The sequence below is a fragment of the Triticum aestivum genome, chromosome 4B, assembly GCF_018294505.1.
Source record: "Triticum aestivum cultivar Chinese Spring chromosome 4B, IWGSC CS RefSeq v2.1, whole genome shotgun sequence".
Lineage (NCBI taxonomy): Eukaryota > Viridiplantae > Streptophyta > Magnoliopsida > Poales > Poaceae > Triticum > Triticum aestivum.
The window spans coordinates 251,299,798-251,317,191 of record NC_057804.1 but is presented as its reverse complement, the minus strand read 5'-3'; the positions used below and the strand labels follow the sequence as shown (position 1 = coordinate 251,317,191).

The following is a 17,394-nucleotide window of genomic DNA, read 5'->3' as shown; positions in this document are numbered from 1 at the left end:
GGTCATGAGCCTCATAGTAAAAACTATCAAGAGGACAGTTGCAGATCAGAAGAGAAGTTGTGGGTATGCCGCACAGATCCAGGAGCTAATCAACTCCAAGATGGGCACTGGCACATACCTCTTGGACAAGGAACACATGCCCATCTATCCAGATTTTGAGGACAACACAGTGGTAATGGATGAAGATGAACCATCTTCTATGCAAGCACAAGCAAAGAAGGAGAAGGCAAGGACTGAAAAGGCTGCAAAGATGCCAACCATTGATGAGGCATCTCAGTACTTCTTGAAGAGCAAGCAGGATCAACTTGGCTACTTGATTGCCTCAACTCTGAGGATTGAGAAGGATTGGCCACCCTGACTCAAAACCAGGAGAGCCTGGAGAGGATCATGGAGCAGAAGTTCTATGACTTGGATGTGAAGGTCACTGAGATACAGTCAGTTGTTAAGCAACTTCAGGATGACATGCAGGAGAGAAAGGGAAAGACTACTACTGATGCTTTTGCCAGAGTGCCTAGGAGTCAAAGATCAGCTGCAGTGCCTGCTCCAGACACCAGAGCCACTTCATCTGCACCAGCTATAGTTTCTGTGCAACTAGCTCCAGCACCTACTCCACCAGCTCCATCCACATCAACTGAAGTCTTCGTCCAAGGAGCCATCTCTACACCACCACCTGAAGACCAAACCTGAGAGTCGATTTAGTGCTATGCATTTTCTATGAACTTTTTGGTAACTTGTTGCCAAAGGGGGAGAAAACTGTATAGATCATAGGCTTCGAGAGAGAGTGTTGCTTTTGTTCTCTCTTGTTTTGGTGGTTGAACTTTATTTGCTTGTTTGAGATACTTTATGCTTTTGTGAGATACTTGGATGATCATGTGTTTGATCATATGCTACCTTAATGCTTGTTGGATGACATTATCCTTTTATCTCCATATGATCATTCACTTTGCTTGGTGATGAGTGCATGTATTTAACTATTATCATTTTTTAGCGCTCCACCAAGATGTATGTGACATGGAAGAGTAACTCATGATCCCAACTCATTGTGCATTTGCAGTCCAAAGCAAATCCTAAACTATGCACACATTTAGGGGGAGCTCTTACATTTCACATACTTCTCAAAGCGACAATGTCTTTCACTCTTATTATCATTTGTCTAAGCTTTGATATATATGTTGTCATCAATTACCAAAAAGGGGGAGATTGAAAGTGCAACTATCCCTAGGTGGTTTTGGTAATTCCTAACAACATATAGCTCATTGAGCTAGTGCTATTTTAAGATGAATATTTCAGGAAAGCTCAATGATTGGCATGACATGGATGAGAAAAGTGGACCCCTCAAAATGCTAAGGACAAAAGGATTGGCTCAAGCTCAAAGCTCAAGACTCTACATTTTATGTTTTAGTGATCCAAGATCAAATTGAGTCTATAGGAAAAGCCAATACTATCAAGGAGGGATGAGGTGTTGCTTAATGGCTTACTTGCTAAAAATGCTTAGTGACATGCTCCAAAGCCCTCAACTACTTTCTCACATCCACATATGACCTAAACCAAAATTCAAACTCGGCCCCACCGATTCTTTCTATCCGGCGCCACCGAGTTCAGTTGTCATAGCCACTGCCACAAACCCTAGGCAAATCGGTCTCACTGATAGGGATCTCGGTCTCACCGAGATGGGATTGTAATCTCTCTATTTCCCTTCGTAACATTTCGGTACCACCGAGATGAGCGATCGGTCCCACCGAGATTGCAATGTAAACTCTCTGTTTTCTCTTCGTAACATTTCTGTCTCACCGAAATGAGCGAACCGGTCCCACCGAGTTTACCTGACCAACTCTCTGGTTAGCTTATTACCAAAATCGGTCCTACCGAGTTTGTGTAATCGGTCTCATCGAGATTACATTATGCCCTAACCCTAACCATATCGGTCCTACCGAGTTGCATGTCGGTCCCACCGAAAATCCTAACGGTCACTAGATTTGCTGAATTGGTCCGACCGAGTTTCTCAATTCGGTCCCACCGAGATTGGCAAGTTGTGTGTAACGGTTAGATTTTGTGTGGAGACTATATATACCCCTCCACCTCCTCTTCATTCGAGGAGAGAGCCATCAGAATGAACCTACACTTCCAACTTGCATTTTTTGAGAGAGAACCACCTACACTTGTGTTGAGGCCAAGATATTCCATTCCTACCATATGAATCTTGATCTCTAGCCTTTCCCAAATTGCTTTCCACTCAAATCTTCTTTCCACCAAATTCAAATCCTGTGAGAGAGAGTTGAGTGTTGGGGAGACTATCATTTGAAGCACAAGAGCAAGGAGTTCATCATCAACACACCATTTGTTACTTCTTGGAGAGTGGTGTCTCCTAGATTGGCTAGGTGTCACTTGGGAGCCTCCAACAAGATTGCGGAGTTGAACCAAGGAGTTTGTAAGTGCAAGGAGATCGCCTACTTCGTGAAGATCTACCGCTAGTGAGGCAAGTCATTCGTGGACGACAGCCATGGTCGGATAGACAAGGTTGCTTCTTCGTGGACCCTTCGTGGGTGGAGCCCTCCATGGACTCGCGCAACCGTTACCCTTCGTGGGTTGAAGTCTCCATCAATGTGGATGTACAATAGCACCACCTATCGGAACCACGACAAAAACATCTGTGTCTCCAATTACGTTTGAATTCTCCAAACCCTTCCCTTTACATTCTTGCAAGTTGCATGCTTTACTTTCCGCTACTCATATACTCTTTGCATGCTTGCTTGAATTGTGTTGAGATTGCTTGAATTGTGCTAAGTTAGCTAAAATCAGCCAAAGACTAAAATTGGGGAAAGGATAAGTTTTTATTTGGTCAAGTAGTCTAATCACCCCCCCCCCTCTAAACATACTTTCGATCCTACAGCCATCCAAGCTGACCCTCCCTGGGTTGCTTTCACCAACATGAGCTCCCCTACCCACCAAATATTTATTTATATTGTAACCCTACACGGGTCACAACTACTTAATACAGATGCTTCACCTGGTCTGATCCAATTCCCAAATCAATGGATCCACCTTATCCAAATTTCATTTTATTTATGAAAAATATTTATTTTTAATTCTCATGCAAAATTTTAGAAATGACCCATAGCCCGGAAAACATTTATCAAGGCATGGTCAAGGAGATGACGACTAGTCGGATAGTGCTTCGACCAACTCGGAACCACCAGGCGTGGCTCCTATGGATCCGAGATCGGCTCCTGATAATTATTTCACAAACATGTTTATATTTCCTAATTTAAAATCTAAAGATCCAGCAACACGGCCATGTTGGGAAAGCCATATAATTAATTAACTAGGCTGTCATACGTCCTAGTGTTTCATTGAGAGATGAAATGCATCAAGCCATCCAAATCAGAGTAGCATGCACGTATGCTATCCAGTCCAGAGAGTAAAAAAAATAAGTAAAAAGGAAACAGTAGCCTAGTACTGCACTACTAGTATTTTACTCGTTGAACCCAGCTCGTTTCTCTCCTCGTCTTCTCTACTATCCCAAGAACAGAACCAGCCACCCACCTCTCTCTCTCTCCCCAAGAACAGAGCATGGTCGCCGCCGCCTTGATCTGCCCCATCCGGGCATCTCCCGCGACACGGTGGACACCTACAGATTCTCCTCATCCCCCTCTACCATTTCCCCCTATTTATTTTATCGGCCGCCGCCAAAAATGTCGCCACCACTTAATCCTAGCGCTGCCTGATTCAGGTCCGGTGGGCTTGCCACCGGCTGCAGCGGCAACGATGTCTCCATGCGTACATCCTCCCCTAGCGCAGCCACACGCACGAGGCTTGCGGCCACGGGCGTCGGGCGTGTGCGGCTTCACCGACGCTGCTCGGTCGCATGGCTTTGCTGCTAACGGTGTGGACTAGCCACATCCTACTGCTACTACTGGTAAGTACTAATTCTGATTCCTTCTCCATCAAGTGTTCCAAATTTCACATCAAGTGCTTGCTAGATGTCAACGTGGGTGTGCATATATTGTTCATTTTATCTCAGGCCCTACTATTGCCCACTCAGCCATATTGCCTTCTTTCTCTTTGTTTATTTCAAGGCTACAAAATTAATCAAGATTTAATTTATGGCGTGGTCATGGTATTGCTACTGATTAGATCTAAATGTTGTTCCTAACTAGTGCTACTCATCCTTGAACACCATATAGAAGCAAATAATGGCAGTGAAACTCCAAAATTAATTACTTGTGAGTAGATTATAAACATCAATCACTCAATGTTTGCTACAGATTGGCGGGGATTAATAATTCAAACAAGGTATACACAGGAAGATTGATCTTTTGGATACACACATACATGTCTTAGCAAGTTACTAGTACTTAGGATTTGATTCTTGGCATGTTAGATCTAGTACCAGCTGTAGATGTCATTCACAGAAACTTTTACAAGCTTTTGCGATTGATCTAATTAGTTTTGTTTAACTTGGGTGTTTACGCAAATATTTTGTTCTTTTTACAGCAAGGTAAATAGATCAAGGTGAATAGATGCTCATGGACTGATTCAAACCAAGGTGAAGATAGATAAGAAGTCAAGCAAAAAGGGTAACACAACAAGGTACTTCATTAGTACCTGGTGACGCATGCAACCCAAAGGGCTTCATTGCAGTGAAGGACAACAGTGTGGCAGAAGGTGAAAAGGCAAGTGGTGGGGGTACTCCAGTGTATGTGTTTGTGTGTGAGGTGGAATGGACCATAGTGAAAGGAACGGCTCCTATTTATAGTGGGGTTAGTAGCTATGTCGGTTTGGAGAGGCATTACATCTGGCATGCATGAGTGGTTAGGCTAGCATGCATGCCTCCACTTGTGTCTCTTGTAGGCTGTATTAGGGACAAGTGTAATTTGCTTGGCTAGCCATTAGTTGACATTTACTTTATGTGAAAAAATGAGACCAAGATTTGATTATAAATTTGTAGAACATATGAAGGTTTGAAAAATATTTTGTTGTGCATGGTCAAATGCTATTTCCTATAATAAAAATTATATGTCAGGTGTTTCCATTATTTTAATTAATGTTTGGGCAACACCGTTGAAATTATCGTTATCTAATTTTGACGGTTCTTACATCCTATCCCCCTTAGAGAAAATTTCGTCCTTGAAATTTAAGTTGCACCTTGAAAAGGTAAGGATATTTTTCTCGAAGCTCATCCTCTTTTTCCCAAGTCGCTTCTCGCACCGGATGATTTCCCCATTGCACCTTGCAATATTTAGGTTGTTTTACTCTTGAGTTTCTTTTCCTCGGTGTCCAGAATACGACTAGGATGCTTCTCATACGTTAAGTCCTTTCGGAGGGTTAATTTTTCCTCCGAGACTCTCTCAAATGGTGACTTTACGCTCTTGCTTAATTGGGAAACATGAAATACGTCATGAACCCCTTATAGGTGCGTTGGCAATTCTAATTTGTACGCCACCGCCCCTCTTCTTTTTAAGATCCGATAGGGACCAATATATCGCGGACTTAGTTTTCCTTGTACTCCAAAGCGCTTGACACCTTTAATTGGTGAGACTTTTAAATAAACAAAGTCTCCGGGTTGACATTGTATATCACATCGTCTCTTATCCGCACAACTATTTTGCCGGCTTTGCGCCGTCTTGAGCCGCTCTCTAATTATGCGAACTTTTTCCTCGGTCTCTTGGACCAAGTCGGGTGCTAAGAGTTTCTTTTCTCCGGTTTCCACCCAACATATTGGGGTTCGGCATCTTCGACCGTATAAGGCCTCAAATGGGGACATACCAATACTAGCTTGGTAGCTATTGTTATAAGCGAACTCTGCTAAGGACAAGTGCTTGCTCCATGAATCACCAAAATCTAGCACACAAGCCCTTAGCATGTCCTCTATGATTTTATTCACCCTCTCGACTTGACCGCTAGTCTGGGGGTGGTAAGCGGTACTAAAATCCAATTTTGTTCCTAATGCTTCTTGTAATTTTTCCCAGAACTTGGATGCAAACATAGATCTGACACTATTCTGGAAGGTGTCCCATGTAGAGCTACTATCCTGTGGATATATAGCTCAGCCAATTTTTCTCTGGAACAACCCGGGGCTAAAGGGATAAAATGGGCAGATTTAGTGAGTCGGTCAACTATGACCCATATGATCTCCTCTCATTTTGTTGTTTTGGGCAGTCCAGTGATAAAGTCCATGTGGATTTCCTTCCATTTCCATTGTGGAATTTGGAGAGGTTGCAATAAGCCTGGTGGTCGCTGGTGATCTGCCTTGACTCTCTTACAAGTGTCACACGCGTCCACATACTGAGCAATTTCTCTTTTTATATTTCTCCACCAAAATGTATCCTTGACATCCCGGTACATTTTTGTGCTACCAGGGTGTATGGTGTACGGAGTGTTGTGTACCTCCTGGAGTATTATCTGCTTAATATCCAAGATATTTGGCACACATACTCGGGTTTTATACCAAAGTGATCCGTCTTCCGCTATTCGGAATTCTGATGATTGACCATCTTGTATTCTGCGCTTTTCCTCACAAATAAACTCATCTTTGGTTTGGTTTTCCTTGATTTCGTCCAACAAATTGGGTCTGATTGCTAATGTGGCTAGGATTTTCTCAACCGGTTTATGTATGAATTCAATTCCCATCATCTTCTGCTCAGGTATCAGATGCTTATCATAGGTTGGCATCTTGACATGATTGCATGAGGTTTTTCGGCTAAGGGTATCTGCCACCACATTAGCTTTTCCTGGGTGGTAGTTGACACTAACGTCATAATCCTTAATGAGTTCTAACCATCGTCTTTGTCTCATATTCAACTCCTTTTGCGCGAAGATATACTTGAGGCTTTTATGGTCCGTGTATAGTTCAAAACGGTTTCCATAAAGGTAGTGCCTCCACATCTTCAACGCAAATACCATGACAACTAAGTCGAGGTCATGGGTGGGGTAGTTTTGTTCATGGGGCTTTAACCGGCGAGAGGCATAGGCTATGGCTCTCCCATCTTGCATTAGCACACATCCCAAACCAACTCTAGAGGCATCACAATATACTATGAATGCTTTGCCTGGTTCGGGTAGAGCCAATACAGGAGCGGTTGTGAGCCGTTTCTTTAACTGTTGAAAACTTTGCTCACACTTATCATTCCAGTCAAATGGAACTCCCTTACTTAGTAATTTGGTCATAGGGGCTGCTTTCTGGGAGAAGCCTTCTATGATCCTTCGATAATATCCAGCTAAACCAAGGAAGCTATGAATCTCTGTTACGTTGGTTCGGGATTTCCATGCCAACACTGCATCTACTTTAGCAGGATCTACGACTATCCCTTTCCCTGATATAATGTGTCCTAAGAAGGACACTTCTTCTAGCCAAAATTCACACTTTTTGAATTTGGCATAGAGTTGTTTTTCGCTCAAGGTCCGTAGCACTATTCGGAGGTGTTCAACATATTCCTCAATACTTCGAGAGTATATGAGGATGTCATTGATGAGCACTACCACAAACTTATCTAAATATGGCATGAGGACTAGGTTCATCAGGTTCATGAAAACTGCTGGTGCATTTGTGAGCCCAAAGGGAATAACCATGAATTCATGGTGACCATATCGGGTTATGAAAGCAGTCTTAATTATATCTTCTTCCTTTACTTTTAGTTGGTGGTACCCAGATCGGAGATCTATTTTTGAGAACACAGTGGCTCCTTTCAATTGATCAAATAGATCATCTAGTCATGGTAGTGGGTACTTATTCTTAATGGTCGCCTCATTCAAGGCTCGATAATCCACACATAGCCTCATACTTTCGTCCTTTTTCTTAACGAATAAGACTGGTGCTGCCCAAGGTGACACACTTGGTCTAATAAACCCCTTTTCTTCTAGTTCATCCAATTGTTTTCTTAATTCCTTTAGTTCTTCCGCAGACATACGGTATGCTCGTTTTGATATGGGTGCCGTACCTGGGATGATATCAATAGTGAACTCTATCTCCGTGTCTGGTGGCATCCCGGGTAATTCTTCTGGAAATACGTCCAAAAATTCTTGTACCATGGGTACATCTTTAGCCTCGTTTTTGTCCAAAGTGGCTACTGAGGCTTGGTTTGATTTTGCTCGGGTTCTTCTACTATTAAAGGTTATCCATTTATTTTCTGGGCTTCTCAAGGATATGGATTTTCTGGACAATCCATTCTTGCTCCATGACTCGCTAACCAGTCCATTCCAAGAATAACGTCTAGCCCTATTAGGCCAATGATAAATAGGCTAGCATTAAAGGTTATGCCCTCAATGCAAAAGGGACGGTTGTGGCAAACATGCTCAACAATTATTGGGCCTCCTGGTGAATCTACTTTTATGGGTTTGGCTAGGGGGGTCCGGTCCAGATTATGCGTCTCAACAAAGCGTTGTGATATGAAAGAATATGTTTCTCCTGGGTCAAACAATACTAGTCCTACTCTAGGAGGGATTAGTAGGTTACCCGTCACTCTGTCTGAAGCTGACTCCACTTGTGCCACATCCATATGTGCCAGGCGGAATGGTCCACGTGTGAGACCGCCATGACCACGCCCGCGGTTGGCAGTAAACGCATTCCCGTGTACTTGGGCTGAATTAGCCTGACGCTTATTTTGAGGTGGGACAGCTCCATTTGTGCCAGATTGTGGTTGACTCTTGCTTGGGCACTGGTTTTTGTAGTGTCCCTTTTGTCCACAACAAAAACAAACAACACTCGCCTTTGGGCAATCTCGAGCCAAGTGTGGTCCACTGCACACGTGACATTTGATAGGGGCTCTCGGAGGCATAAAAGGTGGTCTATGAGCTTTACAGAAAGGAGGACGGATGGGCCCGACCATTGGCACGCGGACTAGGCCAACAGGACGATTTCCACTTCTCACGGCAAACCTTGGTTCCATCCTATCTTTCTTCCTGCGCTCTTCCTCTACGATGATTTGCTGGTTCTCGATTGTAATGACTCGGTCTACTAGCTCCCGGAACTCAGTTATTTTTATAGGAGCTATAATAAGTTGTATGGATGGGTTCAGTCCTTCTATGATCCGGTACACCTTTTTGGTATCAGTGTTTGTGTCCTCTGATGCATAGCGGGATAGTGAGTTAAATTCATCTAGGTACTCTGCGATGGTTTTAGACCCTTGATTAAGGTTCAGGAATTCCTTCCTTTTTATTTCCATCGCACTTTGCTGGACATAGTTATCTCGGAATCTCCTCTTAAATTCGTCCCAAGTGACTATGTGGTTTTCTGGTATGCTAATTTGGACATTTCTCCACCATGTGGCAGCAGGACCAATTAACTGATGGGATGCATACCGAACCTTTTCTTGATCCGTGCATCTCACAGTGTTAAGTTTAAGCTCTATGTCCATCAACCAATCATCTGCGGCTAATGGATCTATGGCAGTTGAAAAGGTTGGTGGTCTAGTATTTTGGAAGTCTCCAATCGTGACACTATGTTCTGAGTTTTTAGTCAGTTGACCTCTCATCATACCAAACATCTGTTCTATGAACTTATTTTGGTGTTCTAGAGAGTCTCGACGAGAATGCTCCATCCACTGGTACATTAGAGCAAGTTGATCGGATCCCAGGGCATGAGCGGGTAATGGTGGCAGTGGAGGTAACGTCACTCTAGATGGCAAATCTGCCATGTTCCTTAGCGACTCGGGCTAAATCTGATGGGTTCCCATTGTCTTCGAACGACTGGCTACCAGATGCCATCGCTACCAAACTGGTGGGCAAGACATAGGTTATTACGATAGCTACTTTATGTAAAATAATTTTATTTGTTTAATTAGTGATGAGATTTTAGCTCAAACAGTACGCATCACGCTTACCTTCATTTGCTATTCTTTGAGCATCACTTTAATCAGTGCACTTAACTGTGGGGTACTAGATTTTTTTACTGGTTGTTGGCCAAAGAATAAATACAGTCAGACAAAGTGATTTTTTTTATCATAGCAGAGACAAGAGATTAATCATAAGTTAAAAAAATAGAGCCACTTGCACATGCACGCCCACACACAAGATCTTCACGTACATGACTAAAAGCATATAGTCATCACGTGTCGGACATACATCATTTTAACTTATGAAGTGCTAGGAAAAATGTAGCAGCATCAGCACATATATACTGGCCCAACACGTGATGTATCAAGGCATGTAATTGAGTGAAGGAGATCACCAAATGAAATTTACCATACATCAGATGTCATTATGAAGTACTAGCAAAAATGTAGCAGCATCATCACATACAATATTCTATTCAACAGAGTTAGGAATGCATAAAAAAATAAAAAAATGAACATGGAGGCATGGCACATGCATCACACGAGATCATCTAGTAATAGAATATCAGTACATCCATAAGTCCACCAGTCCACATGGATACATCACATAACATAGTAACAACACCACATATGACTCTATGTCATGCATCATCAGGCTACCACGGCTATCTACACGTGTACCTGGAACAAAAGTATACCTGCCGACCTATCTGTCCGTCGGAACTAGTCTGACTAACTACAGCTGTGCAAACTGTGGAAGGGTAGCTACGGCCCCAAGACCTTTCCAGATATGTACAAGATCCAAAAGGACAACCTCCATGCATCTGCCTAAACATCTAATAAATGGCGGAACTAACTCTGGGAGGAGTAGCTATCTAGCACGATGCTACAACCTTGCCAGAATACTAACTACTACTACTACTGGTAGCAAGTCAATCCTCCCTGACAAGAGTACTAGATGAAACGGTGAGGAGCAAGTCGGGGTCGAGGGCAGAAGTCGGCGCTGACAGAGACACACTCGGTGCAGCAACATCAGACTCGGGTACACTGATGGTGCTAAGCAGGTACTCGGAAGGAGTGTGCTCAGAGGGAGTGACGTCAGAAGCGACACGAGGTACTCTGTGGGCTGAGAAGACACCTGGCGGGAGTCAAGTGCTAGAAGCTCTGAGTAAGTGACGCCGATCACTGAAAACTCGGGGGTGCCATCAGGAGAAGGTGGAGCAGGGACGAAGGGCGGAGAACCTGGTGGAGTGTGGGGAGTGTGCTCTAGAGGTGGTGGCACTACAACGGAACTCAGGGTAGGAGCAACCTGAGAGGAAGGCTCGGCGGCGACAGGAGACTCCTGGTCAATCGGGTACCCTATCTGGCCTAGAGAGGCGGAAGGTGAGCTGTCGATCTAAAGAGGGTTGAGGGCCATACCTGGACGGGTGTAGTCCCTCAACGCAGAGGACATCTCGCTATTCGCCCGCTCGAGCTCGGAGCAGCGCCTCTGAAGAGTGTCAACCTGATCTAACAGGTCCTGAACAATGTGAGGTGTAGGTGGACGCTCGTACGGTGTGGAGGGACGTGACACTGCTCGAGAGGAGGAACCCCTGAAGACTCTAGGAGCTGGGCGGCCTACACGAGTGGGTGGAACCGTCAGGAACAGAGGTGGACGAGCGGCAGTCGGAGCTGGTGGTGGTAAAAATGTGGGTGGTAAGACAGGAGGACGTGGTGGAAGTGGAGGGAAAGCGGAAGTGGACGCAAAAGGCGAAGGAGCGACAATGGGAAGAGGTCACTGCCTCCTCTAACTGATGAGGCCACTCGCCTCTGCCCACGTACTCAAGGAGAGGGTGATAGACGTGGAAAAGGTGTAAAGCGGCATCTGGTGCCGCACCCTGAAGTGCTGAAACAAAGTCATAACGTGCAACACTGACCTAGAAGGGACATCTAAGCTCTCAGGAATGTGCACCGTGACTAAGTACCCCGTGGAACACGGGTCGTGAAACACGGGTCATGAAACACTATGTAGTATGGTGCAATCAACACACCCAGAAGACCAAGAAGCTTAACCAAGAACAGAGCAAAACCACCATACTCAGCATCCGTACCAAACAACCTACCACTCGTCATCCTACATTAAGCAATTAAGAATTTAGTTAGTTATAACACAATGCAAAATTAATTTACCTAGGACAGTAAAAATAAAAACATTTTTCTTGCACAATTGTGTGGTCTAAATTATTTAATCTTCACTTGACTTGAGTTATATATTTTTTACACAAAACGTATATATACATAGGAGAGGTGGAACTTGAGAAGGGATGATTTTCTTTTCAGAACTCTTATTTTATTTTAGGTAAGGAGCGAACCTATCTTTCCTTGGGCTCGGACGGTCTCTAACTAAGTACATGACTGTTTCCTTAACGGGGCTCTGATACCACCTCTTCTGTGATGCCCCGTTACGTCCGACAGAGTCAAGCGTAACGGAAGCCGTCACTTCAGAGTTGCACCAGGATCAGTTAAGGAGAACAATATCATGTACAAGACGGTGCAGCAGCCATGAGTAGGCAAGCTTTTATTACATTGACACCTCAAGCGTCGACTAAGCCTAAGCGACCATGACGATGGGTCGTCATCCACTTCTAGTTACGAGCCTTCTAGACCAACCATGGAGGGCATCTACTCTTCATAGCCTTGATTATTGACTTCCTCGTAAACATACTCCACTTCAGAATAACCGAAGTCATTAAGATGACCAGACTCATCATAAGTACCATTCTCTATCGCCTCAGAGTTCTCATAACTCTCTTGTTCTGAAAACAACATAAGTGCAACTGAGTACGTATAAAATACGTACTCCGCAAGTCGCCGGGAAAAGTGGATGCATGAGTCTTTAAAGAGGAAAAACTTTATCGGCCACGGCTACAACCACCAAGCCATTAACTCAAAATACTTTGTAGGTAAAAATATTTTCCCTTAACCCATTTTGTTGAAAACCAAATTTTATTTATAAAATCTACTGGCAACAGAGCGACGTGGGATCTTAAATCTTGTGTGAGAGGAAAACCCACACGACGCACTTCCAAACCCGGAAGCTGGGAGTGATATCACATTTACTCTGATCAGAGGTGTACTGCTTTGCCCATAGCATCACTTGGTCCAAGTCGTCCATGCGCTACCCGTGCACACGACTAGACCATGGAACCAGAACCTTTAACCAGCCCGTACACTACCTCTGCTTTTCCACCTTGCCTTACTAAAGGACCGCGGGTCGAGACCCCTGACCGGCGGTCTCGCCCTAGGGTGACTGTACCTACCCGGCTACAGCCACCTTCTCACCCATGCAGAGGCAGCTACTTGGCATGGGTAGTTGGTTCAGCCCATCCCATTCCAGGTCTATGGTCAGTACGGTTTGCGCCACTTTTGAAGTAAGCGCCAGTTGGTTGTGTCCTAATATGATACCCTATGTAGATGAGCCCGCCATCCAAGCCGACCCTCCCTGGGTTGCTTTCACCAACATGAGCTCCCCTACCCACCAAATATTTATTTATATTGTAACCCTACCCGGGACACAACTACTTAATACAGATGCTTCACCTGATCTGGTCCAATTGCCAAATCAGTGGATCCACCTGATCCAAATTTCATTTTATTTATGGAAAATATTTATTTTTAATTCTTATGCAAAATTTTGGAAATGACCCATAGCCCGGAAAACATTTATCAAGACATGGTCAAGGAGATGACGACTTGCCGAATAGTGCTTCGACCAACTCGGAACCACCGGACGTGGCTCCTACGGATCCGAGATCGGCTCCTGATAATTATTTCACAAACATGTTTATATTTCCTAATTTTAAATCTAAAGATCCAGCAACACGGTCATGTTGGGCAAGCCATAATTAATTAACTAGGTTGTCGTACATCCTAGTGTTTCATTGAGAGATAAAATGCATCAAGCCATCCAAATCAGAGTAGCATGCACGTATGCCATCCAGCCCAGAGAGTAAAAAAAGATAAGTAAAAAGGAAACAGTAGCCTAGTACTGCACTACTAGTATTTTACTCATTGAACCCAGCTCGTTTCTCTCCTCGTCTTCTCTGCTATCCCAAGAACAGAACCAGCCACCCACCTCTCTCTCTCTCTCCCCAAGAACAGAGCATGGCCGCCGCCTCCTCGATCTGCCACATCTGGTCATCTCCGGCGACACGGTGGACACCTACAGATTCTCCTCGTCTCCCTCAACCATTTCCTCCTATTTATTTTATCCGCCGCCACCAAAAACGTCACCACCACTCAATCCTAGCACCACCTGATTCAGGTCCGGTGGGCTTGCCACCGGCTGGAGCGGCAACGACATCTCCATGCCTACATCCTCCCAAAGCGCAGCCACACGCAGGAGGCGTGCAGCCAGGGGCGTCGGGCGTGTGCGGCTTCACCGGCGCTGCTCGGTCGCATGGCTCTGCTGCTAACGGTGTGGACTAGCCACATCCTACTGCTACTACTGGTAAATACTACTCTTTTCGTTTCTAAATATTTGCCTTTCTAGGAATTTCAAATGGTTACCACATACGGATGTATATAAACATATTTTAGAATGTAGATTCACTCATTTTGCTCCGTATGTAGTCACTTGTTGAAATCTCTAGAAAGACAAGTATTTAGAAACGGAGGGAGTAATTTTGATTCCTTCTACATCAAGTGTTCCAAATTTTACATCAAGTGCTTGCTAGATGTCAATGTGGGTGTGCATATATTGTTCATTTTATCTCAGGCCCTACTATTGCCCACTCAGCCATATTGCCTTCTTTCTCTTTGTTTATCTCAAGGCCATGAAATTAGTCAAGATTTAATCTATGGCGTGGTCATGGTATTGCTACTGATTAGATCTAAATGTTGTTCCTAACTAGTGCTACTCATCCTTGAACACCATATAGAAGCAAATAGTGGCAGTGAAGCTCCAAAATTAATTACTTGTGAGTAGATTATAAACATCAATCATTCAATGTTTTCTATACATTGGCGGGGATTAATAATTAGAACAAGGTAGTATACACAGGAAGATTCATCTTTTGGATACACACATACATGTCTTAGCAAGTTACTAGTACTTAGGATTTGATTCTTGGCATGTTAGATCTAGTACTTAGGATTTGATTCTTGGCATGTTAGATCTAGTACGAGCCGTAGATGTCATTCACAGAAACTTTTACAAGCTTTTGCAATTGATCTAATTAGTTTTGATTAACTTGGGTGTTTATGCAAACATTTTGTTCTTTTTACAGCAAGGTAAATAGATCAAGGTGAATAGATGCTCATGGACTGATTCAAACCGAGATGAAGATACATAAGAATTCAAGCAAAAAGGGTAACACAACAAGGTACTTGATTAGTACCTGGTGGTGCATGCAATCCAAAGGGCTTCACCGCAGTGAAGGACAGCAGTGTGGCAGAAGGTGAAAAGGCAAGTGGTGGGGGTACTCCAGTGTGTGTGTGTGTGAGGTGGAATGGACCATAGTGAAAGGAACGGCTCCTATTTGTAGTGGGGTTAGTAGCTATGTCGGTTTGGAGAGGCATTACATCTGGCATGCATGTGTGGTTAGGCTTACATGCATGCCTCCACTTGTGTCTCTTGTAGGCTGTACTAGGGACAAGTGTAATTTGCTTGGCTGGCCATTAGTTGGCATTTACTTTATGTGAAAGAAATGAGACCAAGATATGATTATAAATTTGTAGAACATATGAAGATTTGGAGAATATTTTGTTGTGCATGGTCAAATGCTATTTGCTATAATAAAAATTAAATGTGAGGTGTTTCCATTATTTTAATTAATGTTTGGGCAACGCCGTTAAAGTTATCGTTATCTAATTTTGACGGTTCTTACATCCTATCCCCCTTAGAGAAAATTTCGCCCTCGAAATTTAAGTTGCACCTTGAAAAGGTAAGGGTATTTTTCTCGAAGCTCATCCTTTTTTTCCCAAGTCGCTTCTCGCACTGGATGCTTTCCCCATTGCACCTTGCAATATTTAGTTGTTTTACTCCTGAGTTTCTTTTTCCTCGATGTCCAGAATACGACTAGGATGCTCCTCATACATTAGGTCCTTTCGGAGGGTTAATTCTTCCTCCGAGACTCTCTCATATGGTGGATTTACACTCTTGCGTAATTGGGTAACATGAAATACGTCATGAACCCCTTGTAGGTGCGTTGGCAATTCTAATTTGTACGCCACCGTCCCTCTTCTTTTTGAGATTCGATAGGGACCAATATATCGCAGACTTAGTTTTCCTTGTAATCCAAAGCACTTAACACCTTTAATTGGTGAGACTTTTAAATAAACAAAGTCTCCGGGTTGATATTGTATATCACGTCGTCTCTTGTCCGCGTAACTCTTTTGCCGGCTTTGCGCCGTGTTGAGCCGCTCTGTAATTATGGAAACTTTTTCCTCGGTCTCTTGGACCAAGTCGGGTGCTAAGAGTTTCTTTTCTCCGGTTTCCACCCAACATATTGGGGTTCGGCATCTTCGACCGTATAAGGCCTCAAATGGGGACATACCAATACTAGCTTGGTAGCTATTGTTATAAGCGAACTCTGCTAAGGGCAAGTGCTTGCTCCATGAGTCACCAAAATCTAGCACACAATCCCTTAGCATGTCCTCTCTGATTTGATTCACCCTCTCGACTTGACCGCTAGTATGGGGGTGGTAAGCGGTACTAAAATCCAATTTTGTTCCTAATGCTTCTTGTAATTTTTCCCAGAACTTGGATGTAAACATAGATCCACGATCTGACACTATTCTGGAAGGTATCCCATGTAGAGCTACTATCATGTGGATATATAGCTCAACCAATTTTTCTCTGGAACAACCCGGGGCTAAAGGGATAAAATGGGCAGATTTAGTGAGTCGGTCAACTATGACCCATATGATATCCTCTCGTTTTCTTGTTTTGGGCGGTCCGGTGATAAAGTCCATGTGGATTTCCTCCCATTTCCATTGTGGAATTTGGAGAGGTTGCAATAAGCCTGGTGGTCACTCGTGTTCTGCCTTGACTCTCTTACAAGTGTCACACTCATCCACATACTGAGCAATTTCTCTTTTCATATTTCTCCACCAAAATGTACCCTTGACATCCCGGTACATTTTTGTGCTACCAGGGTGTATGGTGTATGGAGTGTTGTGTGCCTCCTGGAGTATTATCTGCTTAATATCCAAGATATTTGGCACACATACTCGGGTTTAATACCAGAGTGATCCATCTTCCGCTATTCAGAATTCTGATGGTTGACCATCTTGTATTCTGCGCTTTTCCTCACAAATAAACTCATCTTTGGTCTGGTTTTCCTTGATTTTGTCCAACTAATCGGGTCTGATTGCTAATGCGGTTAGGATTTTCTCAACCAGTTTATGTATGAATTCAATTCCCATCATCTTCTGCTCAGGTATCATATGCTTATCATAGGTTGGCATCTTGACATGATTGCATGAGGTTTTTCGGCTAAGGGCATCTGCCACCACATTAGCTTTTCCTGGGTGGTAGTTGACACTAAGGTCATAATCCTTAATGAGTTCTAACCATCGTCTTTGTCTCCTATTCAACTCCTTTTGCGTGAAGATATACTTGAGGCTTTTATGGTTCGTGTAT

The 17,394-nt window shown here is 43.7% G+C and overlaps 2 long non-coding RNA genes across 2 annotated transcripts; both read left to right on the top strand.

Moving 5' to 3' along the window:
• The first annotated feature begins 3,460 nt into the window (after positions 1–3,460).
• Positions 3,461–4,991, top strand: LOC123094752 (uncharacterized). The gene is made up of 3 exons (XR_006445949.1): positions 3,461–3,620; positions 3,731–3,916; positions 4,495–4,991. It is a non-coding gene; the product is annotated as an uncharacterized lncRNA (long non-coding RNA).
• An 8,754-nt stretch (positions 4,992–13,745) lies between these two features.
• LOC123091934 (uncharacterized) lies at positions 13,746–15,581 on the top strand. The gene is made up of 2 exons (XR_006443865.1): positions 13,746–14,259; positions 15,038–15,581. It is a non-coding gene; the product is annotated as an uncharacterized lncRNA (long non-coding RNA).
• Positions 15,582–17,394: the final 1,813 nt, after the last annotated feature.